The sequence below is a fragment of the Mobula hypostoma genome, chromosome 2 (genome assembly GCF_963921235.1).
Source record: "Mobula hypostoma chromosome 2, sMobHyp1.1, whole genome shotgun sequence".
Classification (NCBI taxonomy): domain Eukaryota; kingdom Metazoa; phylum Chordata; class Chondrichthyes; order Myliobatiformes; family Myliobatidae; genus Mobula; species Mobula hypostoma.
In genome coordinates, this window is record NC_086098.1 from 249,759,628 (window position 1) to 249,776,454 (window position 16,827).

Below are 16,827 nucleotides of genomic sequence, written 5' to 3' on the forward strand. Positions count from 1 at the left end.
AGGGCCAAAAGGCCTGTTTCTGTTTCTATGGTTTCTATGGTTTCTATTTCCTCCGGTGTGATATCACAAAACACAGGACAGACCAAGACTGAAAAAAACTAACAAAACCATTTAATTATAACATATAGTTACAACAGTGCAACAATACCATAACTTGGTGAAGAAGTCCATGAGCACAGTGGAAGTTCAAAGTCTCTCAAATGTTGCACATCTCACGCAGACGGAGAGAAGGAAGAAAAACTCTCCCTGCCATACCCGACCACGGTCCGACTCTGTGTCATTCGAAAACTTCGAGCTCTGATCAGCTCTCCGACACTGAGTACTGAGCGCCATCTCTGTCCGAACGATTCGACCTCCTTCTCGGTCGCCAACAGTAGGCAAAGCAGGGGATTTTGAGGACTACCCTCTGAAAGATTCCCGACAGCGCAGTAACGACAGCAGCGAACGAGAATTTCAGAAATTTTTCCAGATGTTCCTCTGTGCTTTCACGTCCATCTTCATCAAATCAGAATTGTCCACGGCCCCTATTTAACAGATACGATATCATTTTTCATTGGCGGGCTGCGCACACGCGGCGCGCTGCTCCTCTTCTCCTCCCGCCGTATTGGGGGATTGAGGTCAAGAGTAGACAGGTCATGTTGCAACTCTATAAATCTCTGTTGAGACCAGACTTGGAGTATTGTGTTCAGTTCTGGGCACCTCATTACAGGAAGGATGTGGAAGCTATGGAGAGCGTGCAGAGCAGATCTACCAGGATGTTGCCTGGATTGGAAAACGAGTCTTATCAGGCAAGGTTAGCAGAGCTGGGACTTTTCTCTTTGGAGCGTAGAAGGGTGAGAGGGATCTTGATAGAGGTCATCATGTACCGCGTGCAGCGGATACCACTGGAACTACACACATCACACACTTCCAGCCTGTAGAAACCAAACACTAACAACCGAATTATATACTAAAATCATTCTAAATATCAATAAAATGAATGCCATGAAACATTCCCTGTAGTAGTAATCTTAACGAATCACTCCACAACTGAAACTGTCCCCTTCTGAGCCCAGATGAGGACGTAGACATGCACCACGTATCTCAAAATCGGCCTTTTGTCCTGTGACTTCATTCAAGTGTGTGTCAAATGGAGCTTTTAACGCGAAGGAACAAATTGTCCCTAACGGCTGATACCAAGAAAATGGGGACAGAAACGAAGATGCAGACAAACCCGCGAGGCCGGGGTGGGGGTGCGGGAAAAGTGAGGCTTGAAAGTAGACTGAAGGAGAGATTCAGACACGCAGAGTACATGGCGATGGTAATTCTGTTCATCCCGTGTGCGTCGTGTTGAACTGATCCTGCCCTTCTTCCCGTCTGTGCTGGACGAACAAAATTGACCGAATATTTGCAAGGTACAAAAGATAACTTGGGGCAGCAGTTGTCCATTTGAGTAGTGATCTTCACTCTATACTCTCTTACTGAGACACTGGAGCACGGGCGATAGTTACGTTGCCGTTCTCTATCGAATTGGGAACTATTGGCGTGTAAGTTGACCGTGATAACCACTGAAGTATAAAAACTGCTGGGCTGTAAAAAACACAAACAGTTTACATAGAACGTGAAGGCTTGCTAGGGCGTTGAAGAGTAAATGGAAAGATACCATTTCAGTGAATATTTCGGCTGTGAGAGAAAGCGGAATCTGGTGAAATGTTTCACAGTGTTTCTCCCGCATCCAGATTGTGAATTCCTGTTACAATGCGCACACAATAGTAGAATAACTCCTCTGGTCTTGCAGTAGCGAGCGAGAGGAATTCGCCGTCAACGATTTCTGGCGCAGTCGCTTTATTCGAGCAACGATGGGGCGAACCCGTTCATCACCGCACCACTGAATCCGTCGGTTGGTCTATGACGCCTTAAGTGAAAGGGACCAGAGGAACGATCCCCGTACATTTTCAGTGCCGATTGGGAGACAGTTTCAAACAAGCAGGCCCGGTGCTGAAATTCATCAATTGTCTTTGCCTTCCTCTTGCTTTCTTCCCTTCAATCTTTCCCATAATTACCGTGCATTCTAACTCCTCTTTCGTAATCACATGTCCAATTAAGTTACATTGCCTTTTCATGATCTCATACATTATTTCTCTTTTTCTGTTTTCTATGTTCATGACATCCTCGTTAGATAATTCGTTTCGTCCATGATATTCTTTGCATCCTACTCACTGTACTGGCCAGGTTTTACCAATTCATTTCCATGTTGAAATCCCCAACTATTATCAGAGCATTACCTTTCTGATACGCCTTTTCCATCTCCTGCTAAAATTTGTAATCCACATCCCAGCTGCTGTTTGGAGGCCTGGATACAACTGCTATTACGATCCATTTACCCTTTCCATGTCTTAACTCAACCCACAGAAGTTCTAGACCTTCTGATCCTATGTCATCCCTTTCTAATGATGGAATATTATTTCTTATACACAGGGCCACACTATCTCCTCTGCCTACTAACCTACCTGTCCGATACACCGCATATCTTTGGACGTTCAGCTCCCAATAGCAGTCATCCTTTAGCCAAGTTTCAGAGATGGCCATATGGTCATACTTGCCAATCTGTAGCTGAATTTCAAGATCATCCATTTTATTTCTTATGCTGTGTTGATTTAAATATAACACTTTCAGTCCAATATTTGTCGCTTTCTGTTTTAACTGCACCACGCCTCTGTTGTCCTGTAAATCACCCCACTTGCTGTGATTATCCCTCCTCTCCTGCCTGTCCTTTCTATCATCTCTGTTGCACGCTATCTTTGATTTATTTCTATTTTCCCCTTCCTCAGCCCTATCATTCCGGTTACCATCTCCTTGCTAATTTTCATTTAAATCCTAGCTAACAGCTCTATTAAACCTGCCTGCTAGGATACTGGACCCCTTTGGGTTCAGGTGTAGCTCATTCTTCTTGTGAAGGTTATACCTCCCCCAGAAGAGGCCCCAAATGACCCAGCAACCCTACGCCCGCCCCCTTTACCAGTCTGTCAGCCACGCATTAATATGCCTGATCATACTATTCTTGCGTTCGTTTGCACGTGGCACAGGCAGCAATCCTGAGTTTACTACCTGCTTTTCAGTTTCCTACCCAACTCGCTGAACTCGCTCTTCAGGCCACCTCCCTTACTCTACCAATGTCATTGGAACCAACGTGTACCAAGTCTTCTGGCTGTTTACCATCTGCCTTCAGAATACTCTGCACCCGATCAGAGACATCCCGTACCCTGACACCTGGGAAGCAATACTGCATGCGGGTATCTCTATCAGACTGATAGAACCTCATATCTGTACCCCTGAATATTGGGAAAGATTGGGGATGAAATGACAAGTTGGGTGCTGAATTAATCGAACGCACGTACCTGGGATGAGAAAAGTCGCATATCAGAAGAGATCACAGTGCAGGACAGAGAGAATGTGTCACCGCTAACAGCGGTCTCAGATGAGAATTTTATACATTTCTTCTCTAGGCTCACTACATCTTACGTTCCCTCTCAACTCCCTCTTCCTATCACCTGCCGGGGTGTACACACCTTTACCAAACTTCTTATTCTGGTTCGTGCCCCTTCTTTTTCAGTCCTGGTGAACGGTCACGGCATAAATGCTAACTGCTCTTGCTGCAGAGTTCTGTGGGTGAGGGAATGCTCTGCTTACGGAACAAGTAACAGAAGTACTCCATTGAACTAACGTGTGGTTGTGTCCCTTTCCAAGGACTCGTTGTATACAAAAATATCACAGAATGTTTCTGCCTGGTTTCGAACCAGGGACCTTTCGCGTGTAAGGCGAACGTGATAACCACTACACTACAGAAACTCTACGGCTGCCTATTATCTACCACATGCAGCAGATACGAATAGACTTATACGAAACACTCACTTCCAGCTTTTAGAAAACCGATTTTAATGACTGAATTGTATAAGAAATTCAATCTCATATCAATAAAAATTGTAAGCAATGGCTTATTTACACACCTAATATTCTTCACGAATCCTGCCCCAACTGTAACTAGCTCCCGTTGAGTCCAGCTGGCGCTGTAGGAACTCACCACTTATTTCAAAATCCGCTTGTCGCCCTGTGACTTCCTACATGTGCGGTCGAAATAGAGTTTTCAGCACGAAGGAAAACAATAAACAAATTAAAAGGTTAATAACGGCAGACACTGAGAAAATGCGGCAGAAACCAAGGTGGGGAATGGGCCCGATAGGGGGTAGGCTTCAAACTCGACTGAACGAGAAATTCAGACACACAGATGATAATTCTGTTCATCCCATGTGCGCCACATTGAATCGGTCATGCCCTCCTTCCCACCTGTGATGGGCAAACAAACTTGTCCGAATGCTTGCAAAGTACAGCAGTTGTCCGTTTGAATAGAAACACACAATATACACGCTCATAGTGACAAACTGGAGCACGAGAAATATTTACTTTGCCGTCCACTATCGAACTGGGAACTATTGGCGTGTAAGTTGACCGTGATAACCACTGCACTATAAAAACCGCTGGAGTGCAAAAAAACAAGACCAGTTTATATAGAACACGGAAAGCTACTCGGCGTTGAAGTAAATGGAAGGATACGATTTCAGTGAATATGTCGGCTGTGAGAGAAAGGGGAAATTGGTGAAATGTTTCACCGTGTTTCTCCCGGATCCAGATTGTGAATTCCTGTCACAATACGCACACAATAGTGGAGTAACTCCTCTGGTCATGCAGCAACGAGAGAGAGGAATTCGCCATCAGCGATTCGGGCGCAGACCCATTATCCGAGCAACGAGCGGCCGAACGTGTTCATCACCGCACCACTGAATCCGTCGGTTAGTTGACGGCGCCTTAAGGGAAGGGATCAGATGAACGCCACACTAACCGTATATTTTCAGTGCAGATTGGGGGTCAGTTTCAAACAAGCAGGCCGGGGGCTGAAGTTCTTGAAATCAAGCCAGTGAACTATAGGTTGCCGCTACGCTGAATTCCAGAGATCTCCGCATCAGTTTAAACAAGGTATCGATCAAGTGTCTTGGCATGAATTGGCTATTGTTTATTCTCGTCGAGAGATACCGCCTGACATCTTGATTTCCGCGCACATTTGAGCATTTGCGGAGTTTCTGTTGCTGGTTGATTCCTGCAGCATTTTGTATTTCTTGCAACATACAAACTCGGCGGGAAGAACGGAGCTGTGGGGACGGGATGCAGTTGCGAATTAAATCAAACTCAGTTAATGCAACGAAAATTAAGTCGTGTCAGGAAAATCCGTTCTTCTGCCTGCGGATGGATTGAGTCAGAGAAGGAAAAGAGGTTCCCAACGCTGCTCAGGCTGAGATGGGTCGTTCTCCTGCGGAAACTGCTGCGTGACACATCACGGAATGGCTATTCTTGCATGGAACGCTCCTTCAGAAAAGGAAGTTCACCGTATAAACGGAGTTCCAAACCGCTGACTCCTTTTCACTGGACAGACGTCGTGACCTGTTAATCTACGTGGCATTCGCACCGTCCACGAGCTGTACTGATGGGACGAGACTTGCTCTGAATCGTCTGACCGATGGATTTGCTTCAAATTCTGCCAACTGCTTTAAATGCAGTATTCCATCTAATTGCAAATGTTACATAACTGTGTTCAGAGACGGATTCTCCCCAGTGTAATGTACGCCTGGTTTGCTAAATACTGCATTTGCTCCATCCGAATCCTTTTCCTGCAACTTGTCGATCAGTGAAGCCAGGTGCCAGAAGACACGTAAATAGGGGAAGATTGGGGATGAAATGAGAAACTGAGTGCTGAGTGAATCAAACGCACGCTCCTGGAATGAGAAGAATCGCAGTTCAGAAGAGATCACTGCGTGGTACAGAGTGCGTCACGGCGAACAGCGTTCTCAGAGGAGGATTTTACACTATTCCTCTCCAGGCTCCCTAGATCTTACCTTCCCTCTCAACTGCCTCCTCCTCTCACCTGCTGGCGTGAGCACACCTTTACCAATCTTTTTATTTTGGATCCTGCCCATTCTATTCCAGTCCTGATGAACGGTTGCGACGTAAGTACTGACTGCGCTTACTGGAGAGTTTTGAGGGTCCGGGGATGCTTTTTTTACAGAACGAGTAACGGAATAAACGTGCGGTTGCCAACGACTTGACTTATACAAAAGTATGACAGAATGTTTCTGCCTGGTTTCGAACCAGGGACCTTTCGCGTGTTAGGCGAACGTGATAACCACTACACTACAGAAACGCCACGGCTACCTGTCATGTACCGCATTCAGCAGATACGAATGGACCCATACAAAACACTCACTTCCGGCTAATAGAAACCCGACAATAATAAGTGAATTATATTCTTAAATCATACATATTATCAAAGTAATGCAATCGATCATATCCTGTAATGATAATCTTGAAGGATCCCGCTACGATTGGATCTGACTCCCACTGAGTCCAGATGAGGATGTACAATTGCATCACGTATTTCAAAATCCGCGCGTCGTCCTGTGATTTCATTCATGTGTGTGCGAAATGGATTTTTCAGCGCGAAGGAATAGACTATATGGTATAATATGATACCATAATTTCAGTGAATCTGTCGACTGTGAGTGAAAGTGGAATCTGGGGACAAGTTTCAGCGTGTTGCACCCCGATCCGGATTGTGAATTACAGTCACAATGCGCACAGAATAGTGGAGTAACTCCTCTGGTCACGCAGCAGCGAGAGAGAGGAATTCGCCGTCAACGTTTCGGGCGAAGACCCTTTATCCGATCAACGATCAGGCGAACCTGTTGCCTGTTAACCGACCGCACCACTGAATCCGTCGGTTTGTTGAAGGCGCCTTAAGGGAAGGGATCAGATGAACGACACACTCACCGTATATTTTCAGTTGGGTTGGGGACAGTTTCAAACAAGCAGGCCGGGTGCTGAAGTTTTTCAAGCCAAACTGGTAAATCATAAGTAGCCGTCACGCTGTATTCCAGAGATCTCAGTATCAGTGTAAATAAAGTATCGATCAAGTCTCTTGGCATGAATTGTCAATTGTTTATTCTCCTCCGTAGCTACCGTTTGACTTGTTGATTTCCCCGCACATTTGAGCATTCGTTCTGGGACCCGTACTCTTCGTGATTTTTATGAATGACCAGGAAGAAAACGTGGAGGGATGGGTTAGTAAATTTGCTGCAGACGCAAGGGTTGGGGTGTTGTGGATAGTGTGGAGGGCTGTCAGAGGTTACAGTGGGACATTGATAAGATGCAAAACTGGGCTGAGAAGAGGCAGGTTGAGTTCAACCCAAATAAGTGTGCAATGGTTATTTTGGTAGGTCAATATAATGGCAGAATATAGTATTAATGGTAAGACACTTGGCAGTATGGAGCATCATACTTGGGGTCCGAGTCCATAGGATACTCAAAGCTGCTGTGCAGGTTGACTCTGTGGTTAAGAAGGCATACAGTGCATTGGCCTTCATCAATCATGGGACTGAGTTTAGGAGCCGAGAGGTAATGTTGCAGCTATATATGTCCCTGGTCAGACCCCACTTGGAGTACTATGCTCAGTTCTGATCACCTCCCTACAGGAAGGATGTGGAAACCATAGAAAGGGTGCAGAGAAGATTTACAAGGATGTTGCCTGGATTGGGGAGCATGCTTTATGAGAATAGATTGAGTGAACTCGGACTTTACTCTTTGGAGTGACGGAGGATGAGAGACGTCTTGATAGAGGTGTACAAAATGACGAGAGGCATTGGTCGTATGGATAGTCAGATGCATTTTCCCCAGGGTTGAAATGGCTAGCACGAGAAAGCTCAGTTTTAAGATATTTGGAGGTAGGTACATAGGAGATCCCAGGGGTAAGTTTTTTAAGCAGAGAGTGGCGAGTGCGCGGAATGGGCTGCCGTCGACGGTGGTGGAGACGGATACGATAGGGTCTTTGAAGAGACACCTGGATAGGTAGATGGCGCTTAGGAAAATAGAGGGCAATGGGTAAGCTTGGGTAATTTCTAAGGTAAGGACATGTTCGACACAGCTTTGTGGGCCGAAGGGCCTGTATTGTGCTGTAGGGTTTCTATGTTTCTATGTTTAGAATTATACTACCGCTCTGAGTATCATTGCAGTACGCGGTGATCCTGCGATCTTTGTCTCGGAGGTCGACGTCAAAACGGCTTTCAAAAGGGTGAACGGTTGCAAGGCGACAGGCCCCGATCGGTGTTTCTTCCCCTATCCAGATTGTAAATTCCTGTCACAACACGCACACAATAGTGGAGTGACTCCTCTGGTCATGCTGCAGCGAAAGAGAGGAATTCGCCGTCAACGATTACGGGCGAAGACCCTTCATCTGAGCAACGATGGGACAAACTGTTCATCACCGCAACACTGAATCCATCGGTAGTGTTGATGGCGCCTTAAGGGAAGGAATCAGAGGAACGACACATTCACCGTATATTTTCAGTGCGGATTGGGAGACAGTTTCAATCAAGCAAGTCGGGTACTGAAGTTGCTCAAGTCTTGGTGAATCATAAGTACCCGCCACGCTGCATTCCCGAGATCTCTGTAGATGCCGTCTGACTTGTAGATTTCCCCGCATATTTTCAGCATTTGCGGAATTTCTTGTGCTGTTGCGTTCCTCCAACACTTTGGGTTTCTTGCTACATACAAACTAGACGGGGCGAACGGAGGTGTGTGGATGGGGTGCGGTTTTGAGTTAAATTCCACTTAGTGAATGTAACGAAGATTCAGTCATGTTAGAAAAATGCGTTCTACGACCTTCGGATGGACAGAGTCAGAAAAGGAAAAAGAGGTTCCCAGCGCTGCAGAGGCAGAGAGAGAGGGTTGTCCTACGGCAACACCTGCGTGACATATCAGGGAATGGCGATTCTTGTAAGTAACGCCCATTCAATCAAGGAAGTTCACCCTATAAGCCAAAAGCGCCTCTGGGAGTTCCAAACTACAGTCTCCTTTTCACCTGACGACGAAGGGTCTCGGCCTGAAACGTCGACTGCGCTTCTTCCTATAGATGCTGCCTGGCCTTCTGCGTTCACCAGCAACTTTGATGTATGTTGCTTGAATTTCCAGCATCTGCGGAATTCCTGTTGTCTCCTTTTCACCGGATAGATTTCCTGACCAGTTAAGCTACGTGGCATTCGCACGGTCCGTGAGCTGTACTGTTGAAATGGAACCTGCTCTGTAACGCTTCAAATTCTGCTAACTTCTTTAAATTGAATATTTCATCTAATCTGGAATTTGGAGTAACCGCGTTCAGGGAAGGATTCTCCCCAGTGCGATGTACGCCTGGTTTGCTAAAAACTGCATTTTGCAACATCCGAATTCTTCTCCCGCCATTTGACGATCAGTGAAGCCTGGTGCTAGAAGGCACGTAGATAGGGGAAGATTGGGTATGAAATGAGAAACTGGTTGCTCAGCAAATCGAACGCACGTACCTGAGATGAGAGGAGTCGCAGGTCAGAAGCCATCACAGTGTGCGACAGAGAGTGTGCTACCGTGTACAGTGGTCTCAGATTAGAGTTTTACACAATTCATCTGCACGCTTCCTCTCATCTTCCACCTCCTATCACGAGCCGGCTTTACCAAACTTCTTATTCTGGTTCGTACCACATCTTTTCTAGTCCTGATAGACGGTCACGGTCTAAAGGCTGACGTCTCTATCTCCAGCGTTTTGTGGGTGACGCAATGCTCAGTTTATAGAACGAGTAACAGAGGTACAGTACTCCATTGAATAAACGTGGTTTTGTCCCTTTCCAGGAAACTCTTCTATACAAAAGTATCACCTTCTGTTTCTGCCTGGTTTCGAACCAGGGACCTTTCGCGTGTTAGGCGAACGTGATAACCACTACACTACAGAAACATTGCGACTGCCTGTCATGTACCGCATGCAGCGAATAACACAACACACAGTTCCGGCTGAGGGAATCCAAACGCTAAGGACTGAATTATATTCTAAAATCATACTCAATATCAAGGAGAGAAATACACACTTTCGAAATTGTCCATGATGGCCGATACCGAGAAAATCGGGACAGAAACGAAGATGGAGACAGGCACACGAGAGGGGGAGGGCTTCAGAGCAGACTGACCGAGAGGTTCAGACACACGGAGTACATAGCGATGGTAATTCTGCTCATCCCATGTGCGCCATATTGAACTGGCCCTGCCGTTACGATCCCGTCCTCTATCGAACTGGGAACTATTGGCGTGAAATGTGACTGTCAGAACCACCGCACTATAAAAATCGCGGGCGTGTGAAAAACAAGACCAATTTACATCGAACGTGGAAACTAGCTAGGCGTTGAAGAGTGAATGGAAGCATACCATTTCAGTGAATCTGTCGACGTCGAGAGAAAGCGGAATCTGGTGAAATGTTTCAACGTGTTTCTCCCGGATCCAGATTGTGAATTCCTGTTGCAATACGTACACAATAGTGGAGTAACTCCTCTGGACATGCAGGAGCGAGAGAGAGAAGAATTTGCCGTCAACGTTCGGGGCGAAGACCCTTTATCCGAACAACGATCAGGCTAACCTGTTCATCACTGCACTGCTGAATCCGTCGGTGGGGTTGACGGCGGTTTATGGGAAGAGATCAGAGGAACGGCACATTCACCGTGTATTTTCAGTGCGGATTGGGAGACAGTTTCAAATCAGCTGGACGGGTGCTGAAGTTCTTCAAGTGAAGCCCATGAATCATAAGTAGCCGCCCGCTGCCTTCCAGAATTCTCAATATCTGTGTAAATAGTGTATCGATCAAGTGTCTTGGTATGAATTGTCAGTTGCTTATTCTCCTCCGTAGATCCCATCTGACTTGTTCATATTCCCGCACATTCCCATCTTTTGCGCATTTTCTTGAGTTGTCGCGTTCCTCCAGCACTTTGTGTTTCCTGCTACATACAAACAAGGCGGAACGAACGGAGGTGTGTTGATTTAAATTCCACTTAGTGAATGTAACGAAGATTAAGTCAAGTCAGAAAAATGCGTTCTACTATCTTCGGATGGACAGAGTCTGAAAGGGCACAAGGGTTCCCAGCGCTGTTAATGCTGAGGTAGGTCGTTCTCCTCCGGCAACATCTGCGTGACAAATCAGGGAATGGCGATTCTTGCAAGTAACGCCACTTGAATAAAGGAAGTTCATCCTATAAGCTAAAAGCACCTCAGGGCGTTCTAAACCGCAGTCTCTTTTTTACTAGACAGACTTCGTGGCATCCACACCGTCCTGGAGCTGTACTGATGAGGTGGAACTTGCTCTGTATCGCCTGACCGATGTAATTGCTCCAAATTCTGCTAACTTCTTTAAATTCAGTATTCCCTCTATTTTGAAATGTTGCATAGCCGTATTCAGGGACGGATTCTCCGCAGTGCAATGTACGCCTAATTTGCTAAATACTGCATTTGCTACATCCGAATCCTTCACTCACCACTTGTCGATCAGTGAAGCCAGGTGCTAGAAGGCACGTAGATAGGGGAAGACTGGGGATGAAATGACTAACTGGGTGCTGAGTGAATCGAAAGCATATACCTGGGATGAGAAGAGCCGTAGTTCAGGAGAGTTCACAGCGTGGGGCAGAGAGAGTGTGTCACGGTACACAGTGGTCTCAGAGGAGAACTTTACACAATTCTTCTCCACGCTCCCTACACCTTACCTTCCCTCTCATCTGTCTCCTCCTATCACCAGCCGGCTTTATGAAAGTTCTGTGTGACAGTGTGACAGTGGGAAAGTATGTATGGAACTGGAGGAAATAGCAGAGGCAGTCAATGAATACTTTACTTCAGCGTTCACTATGGAAAAGAATCTTGGTGATTGTAGTGATGGCTTTCAGCAGACTGAAAAGCTTGAGCATGTAGATATTAAGAAAGAGGATGCGATGGAGCTTTTGGAAAGCATGAAGTTGAATAAGTAGCCGGGACCGGTTGAGATGTACCCTAGGCTATTGTGGGAGGTGAGGGAGGAGATTGCTGAGCCTCTGGCAATGGTCTTTGCATCATCAATGGGGACAGGAGAGGTTCCGGAGGATTGGAGGGTTGCGAATGTTGTTCCTTTATTCAAGAAAGGGAGTAGAAATAGCCCAGGAAATTAATAGTAAGTTGATGGAGAAGGTCCTGAGAGGCAGAATTTATGAACATTTGGAGAGGCATAATATGATTAGCAATAGTCAGCATGGCTTTGTCAAGAGCAAGTTGTACCTTTCGAGCTTGATTTAATTTTCTGCGGTTGTGATTAAACACATTGATGAAGGAAGAGCAGTAGATGTAGCGTATACAGATTTCAGCAAGGCATTTGATAAGGTACCCCATGCAAGACTTATTGAGAAAGTAAGTAGGCATGGGATCGAAGGGGACATTGCTTTATGGATCCAGAACTGGCTTGCCCACAGAAGGCAAAGAGTGGTTGTAGAAGGGTCATATTCTGCATGGAGGTCGGTCACCAGTGGTGTGCCTCAGGGATCTATTCTGGGACCCTTAGTCTTCGTGGTTTTTATAAATGACCTAGATGAGGAAGTGGAGGGATGGGTTAGTAAGTTTGCTGATGACACAAAGGTTGGAGATGTTGTGGATAGTGTAGAGGGCTGTCAGAGGTTACAACGGGATATTGATAGGATGCAAAACTGGGCTGAGAAGTGGCAGATGGAGTGCAACCCAGATAAGTGTGGAGTGGTTCATTTTGGTTGGTCAAATATGATGGTAGAATATAGTACTAATGATAAGACACTTGTCACTGTGGATGATCAGAGGGATCTTGGGTCCGAGTCCATAGGACACTCAAAGCAGCTGCGCAGGTTGACTCTGTGGTTAAGAAAGCGTACGGTTTATTGGCATTCGTCAATCGTGGAATTGAATTTAGGAGCCGAGGGGGAATGTTGCAACTATATAGGACCCTGGTCAGACCCCACTTGGAGTACTGTGCTCAGTTCTGATCGCCTCACTAATATACAGGAAGGATGTGGAAGCCATAGAAAGGGTTCAGAGAAGATGTACAAGGATGATGCCTGTATTGGGGAGCATGCATTATGAGAATAGGTTGAATGAACTCGGCCTTTTTTCCTTGGAGCGACGGAGGATGAGGGGTGACCTGATAGAGGTGTATAAGATGCTGAGAGGCATTGATCGTGTGAATAGTCAGAGGCTTTTTCCCAGGGCTGGAATGGTTGCCACAAGAGGACATAGTTTTAAGGTGCTTGGAAGTAGGTACAGAGGAGTAGTCAGGGTTATGTTTTTTACTCAGAGGGTGGTGAGTGCGTGGAATGGGCTGCCAGCAACGGTGGTGGAAACGGATACGATAGCGTCTTTTAAGAGGCCTTTGGACAGGTACATGGAGCTTAGAAAAACAGAGGGCTATAAGTAAGCCTAGTAATTTCTAAGGTAGGGACATGTTCGGCACAACTTTGTGGGCCGAAGGGCCTGTATTGTGCTGTAGGTTTTCTATGTTTCCATGTTTCTTATTGTGGTTCGTGCTTCATCTTCTTTAGTCCTGATAGACGGTCACAGCACAAATGCTGACTTCTCCTTGTCTGTGTGTGAGGTTGAGCTCAGTTCATGCAACAAATAACAGAAGTACCTCATTGGATTAACCAGGATGCGACCCTTTCTAATGATTTGATTTATGCAAAAGTATGATAGAATGCTTCTGCCTGGTTTCGAACCAGGGACCTTTCGCGTGTTAGGCGAACGTGATAACCGCTACACTACAGAAACATTGCGGCCGCCTATCTTTTACCGCATGCAGCGAATACCAATGGAACTAGACACAACTGACACTTCCAGCCAATAGAATCCAAACACTAACGACTGAATTATATACTAAAATCAACCTCAATGTCAACAAAAAATGATTGCAATGAATCATTTCCTCTCATAATAATCTTAAAGAATCCCGCCAGAACTGAATCTGGCTCCCGCTGAGTCCACATGAGGATGTAGAATTGCACCACGTATTTCAAAATCCGCCTATTATTCTGAGACATCGTTCATGACTGTGTCAAATGGAGTTTTCAACGCGGAGGAAAAAATAAACACTTTCAAAATTGTCCATAACGGCCGATACTGCGAAAATGGGGACAGAAACGAAGGTGCAGACGGGGGAGGGGTGGCTTCAAAGTAGACTGAACGAGAGATTGAGACACACAATCTCTGGCAATTCTGGTGGTAATTCTGTTCATCCCATGTGCGCTGTTTTGAACTGGTCCTGCGCTTCTCTCCGCCTGTGACGGGCAAAAAATATTGACCGAATGCTTGCAATGTACAAAAAATAACTTGGGACAGAAGTTGCCCGTTTGAGTAGTAACCTTCAGTATAAACGCTTTTACTGAGAATCTGGAGCCCGAGTAATATTTACGTTACCGTCCTCTTACGTTTCCTCAATTAGAAAATTTCTTCTTGTTTGGAACGTATCTGTCCTGCACTTCCCACATTTTTCGCAGAAACTCCAGCCATTGCTGCTGTGCTGTCCTTCCTGCTCGTGTCCCTTTCCATTCAACTTTTGCCATTTCCCCTCTCATGCCATTGTAAGTTTCTCTATTCCTCTGAAATACTGACACATTCTCAAATTTCAAAGTGAACTCGATCATATTGCGATCTCGGTACCCTAAGGATTCCTTAACTATAAGCACCCTTAGCACCCAATCCAGCACAGTCGATCGCCTAGTGGGCTCAACAACAAGCTGTTCTAAAAAGCTATCCCTTAAGATATTCCACAAATTCTCTCTCTTGTGGTCCAGTACTGGCCTCGTTTTCTCAATCCACTTTCATGTTAAAATCCCCAACGATTATCATGACATTGCCCTTCTAACACGCCTTTCCTATTTCCTGCTATAGCTGTAATTTGTAACCCACATCCCAGCCGCTGTTTGGAAGTCTGTCACTAGGATCCTTTTACACTTGCCATTTCTTAACCCATAGAGACTCCAGACCTTCCGATCTTATCTCATTCCTTTCTATTGGTTTAATATTATTTCTTATACACAGGACCACACTACCCTCTCTGGTTACTAACCTATCTTTCCGATACTCCGTATATCTTTGGACGTTCAGCTTCCAATGGCAGTCATCCTTTAGCCAAGTTTCAGAGTCGGCCAAATGCCCATACTTGCCAATCTGTAGCTGAATTTTAAGATCGTCCGTTTTGTTTCTTATGCAGCGTGTTTCTAAATATAACACTTTCAGTCCAGCATTTGTTGCTTTCTGTTTTAACTGCAACACGCCTCTGTTGCACTGTAAATCACCCCACTGCCTGTGACGATGTAATATTTCCTGCCTGTCCTTTCTATCATATCTGTTGCACGCTATCTTTAATTTATTTCTATTTTTCCCTTCCTCAGCCCTATCATCGGTTCCCATCCCCTTCCCAAATTCATTTAAACCCTTTCTAACAGCTCTATTCAACCTGCCTGCTGGGATACTGGACCCCTTTGGGTTCAGATGCAGCATATTCCTTTTGTACAGCTTATACCTCCCACAGAAGAGGTCCCAATGATCCAGGAGCCCAAGGTCTGCCCCCTACAGCACTTTCTCAGCCACGCATGAATATGCCTGATCATACTGTTCTTGCTCTCGTTAGCACGTGGCACAGGCAGCAATCCTGAGATTACTACCCGGGAGGTCCAACCCAACTCTCTTCAGGCCACTTCCCTTTCTCTACCAATGATATTGATACCAACGGGTCCCAAGACTTCTGACCGTTCACCCCGTGCCTTCTGCACCCGATCCGAGACTACCCGTAGCCTGGCACCAGGGAGGCAAAGCACCATGCGGGCATCTCTATCAGGCTGATAGAACCTCCTGCCTGTTCCCTTGAATATTGAGGAAGACTGGGGATGAAATGGCAAACTGGGTGCTGAGTGAATCGAACGCATGTACCTGGGATGTGAAGCGTCACAGGGCAGGAGCCAACACAATGTGCGACGGAGAGAGTGTGTCATAGTGTACACTAGTCTCTGATGAGAATTCGAAACAATTCTTCTCCACGCTCCCTACACCTTATCTTCCCTCTCAGCTGTCTCCTCCTGTCAACAGCCGGCTTTACCAAACTTACTATTCTGGTTCGTGCCCCATCATTTCTAGCCCTGACAGACGGTCACGGCATAAATGCTGACTTCTCTTTGTCCAGCGATTTCTGGGTGAAGGTATGCTCAGTTTACGGGACGAGTAATAGAAGTACTCCATTGAATAAAAGCGGTTTCGTCCCTTTCCAAGGATTTGATTTGTACAAAAGTATCAGAAACTGGGTGCTGAGCGAATCGAACGCACGTAGCTGGGATGAGAAAAGTCGCATTTCATGAGAGATCACAGTGTGGGACAGAGAGAATGTGCCACCGCTAACAGTGTCTCAAATGAGAATTTTCCACAATTCTTCTCTATGCTCCTTGAACCTTACCTTCCTTCTTAACTGCCTCCTCCGATCACCTGCCGGGGTGTACACACATTTACCAAACTTCTTATTCTGGTTCGTGCCCCTTATTTTGCAGTCCGGATGAACGGTCACGGCATAAATGTTAACTGCTCTTGCTCCAGAGTTTTGTGGGTGAGGGGATGCTCTGTTTATGGAACGAGTAACAGAAGTACTCCATTGAATTAGCGTGTTGTTGCGTCCCCTTCCAAGGACTTGCATACAAAAGTATGATAGAATGTTTCTGCCTGGTTTCGAACCAGGGACCTTTCACGTGTTAGGCGAACGTGATAACCACTACACTACAGAAACTCTACGGCTGCCTATCCTCTACTACATGCAACGGATAAGAATGGAGCTATACAAAACACCCACTTCCAGCTGATGGAAAATCGATATGAACGACCGAATTGTATACTAAAATCAAACTCAATATCAATAAAAAATGAATGCAATGGCTT

The 16,827-nt window shown here is 45.8% G+C and overlaps 5 non-coding genes across 5 annotated transcripts; all 5 read right to left on the reverse strand.

The window, feature by feature from the left end:
* Nucleotides 1-3,755: 3,755 nt before the first annotated feature.
* Nucleotides 3,756-3,828, reverse strand: trnav-uac (transfer RNA valine (anticodon UAC)). The gene has a single exon. It is a non-coding gene; the product is annotated as a tRNA-Val (tRNA).
* Nucleotides 3,829-6,156: 2,328 nt separating this feature from the next.
* trnav-aac (transfer RNA valine (anticodon AAC)) lies at nucleotides 6,157-6,229 on the reverse strand. Its single transcript has one exon. It is a non-coding gene; the product is annotated as a tRNA-Val (tRNA).
* A 3,539-nt stretch (nucleotides 6,230-9,768) lies between these two features.
* Nucleotides 9,769-9,841, reverse strand: trnav-aac (transfer RNA valine (anticodon AAC)). The gene has a single exon. It is a non-coding gene; the product is annotated as a tRNA-Val (tRNA).
* Nucleotides 9,842-13,604: 3,763 nt separating this feature from the next.
* On the reverse strand, nucleotides 13,605-13,677 carry trnav-aac (transfer RNA valine (anticodon AAC)). The gene has a single exon. It is a non-coding gene; the product is annotated as a tRNA-Val (tRNA).
* A 2,928-nt stretch (nucleotides 13,678-16,605) lies between these two features.
* On the reverse strand, nucleotides 16,606-16,678 carry trnav-aac (transfer RNA valine (anticodon AAC)). Its single transcript has one exon. It is a non-coding gene; the product is annotated as a tRNA-Val (tRNA).
* Nucleotides 16,679-16,827: the final 149 nt, after the last annotated feature.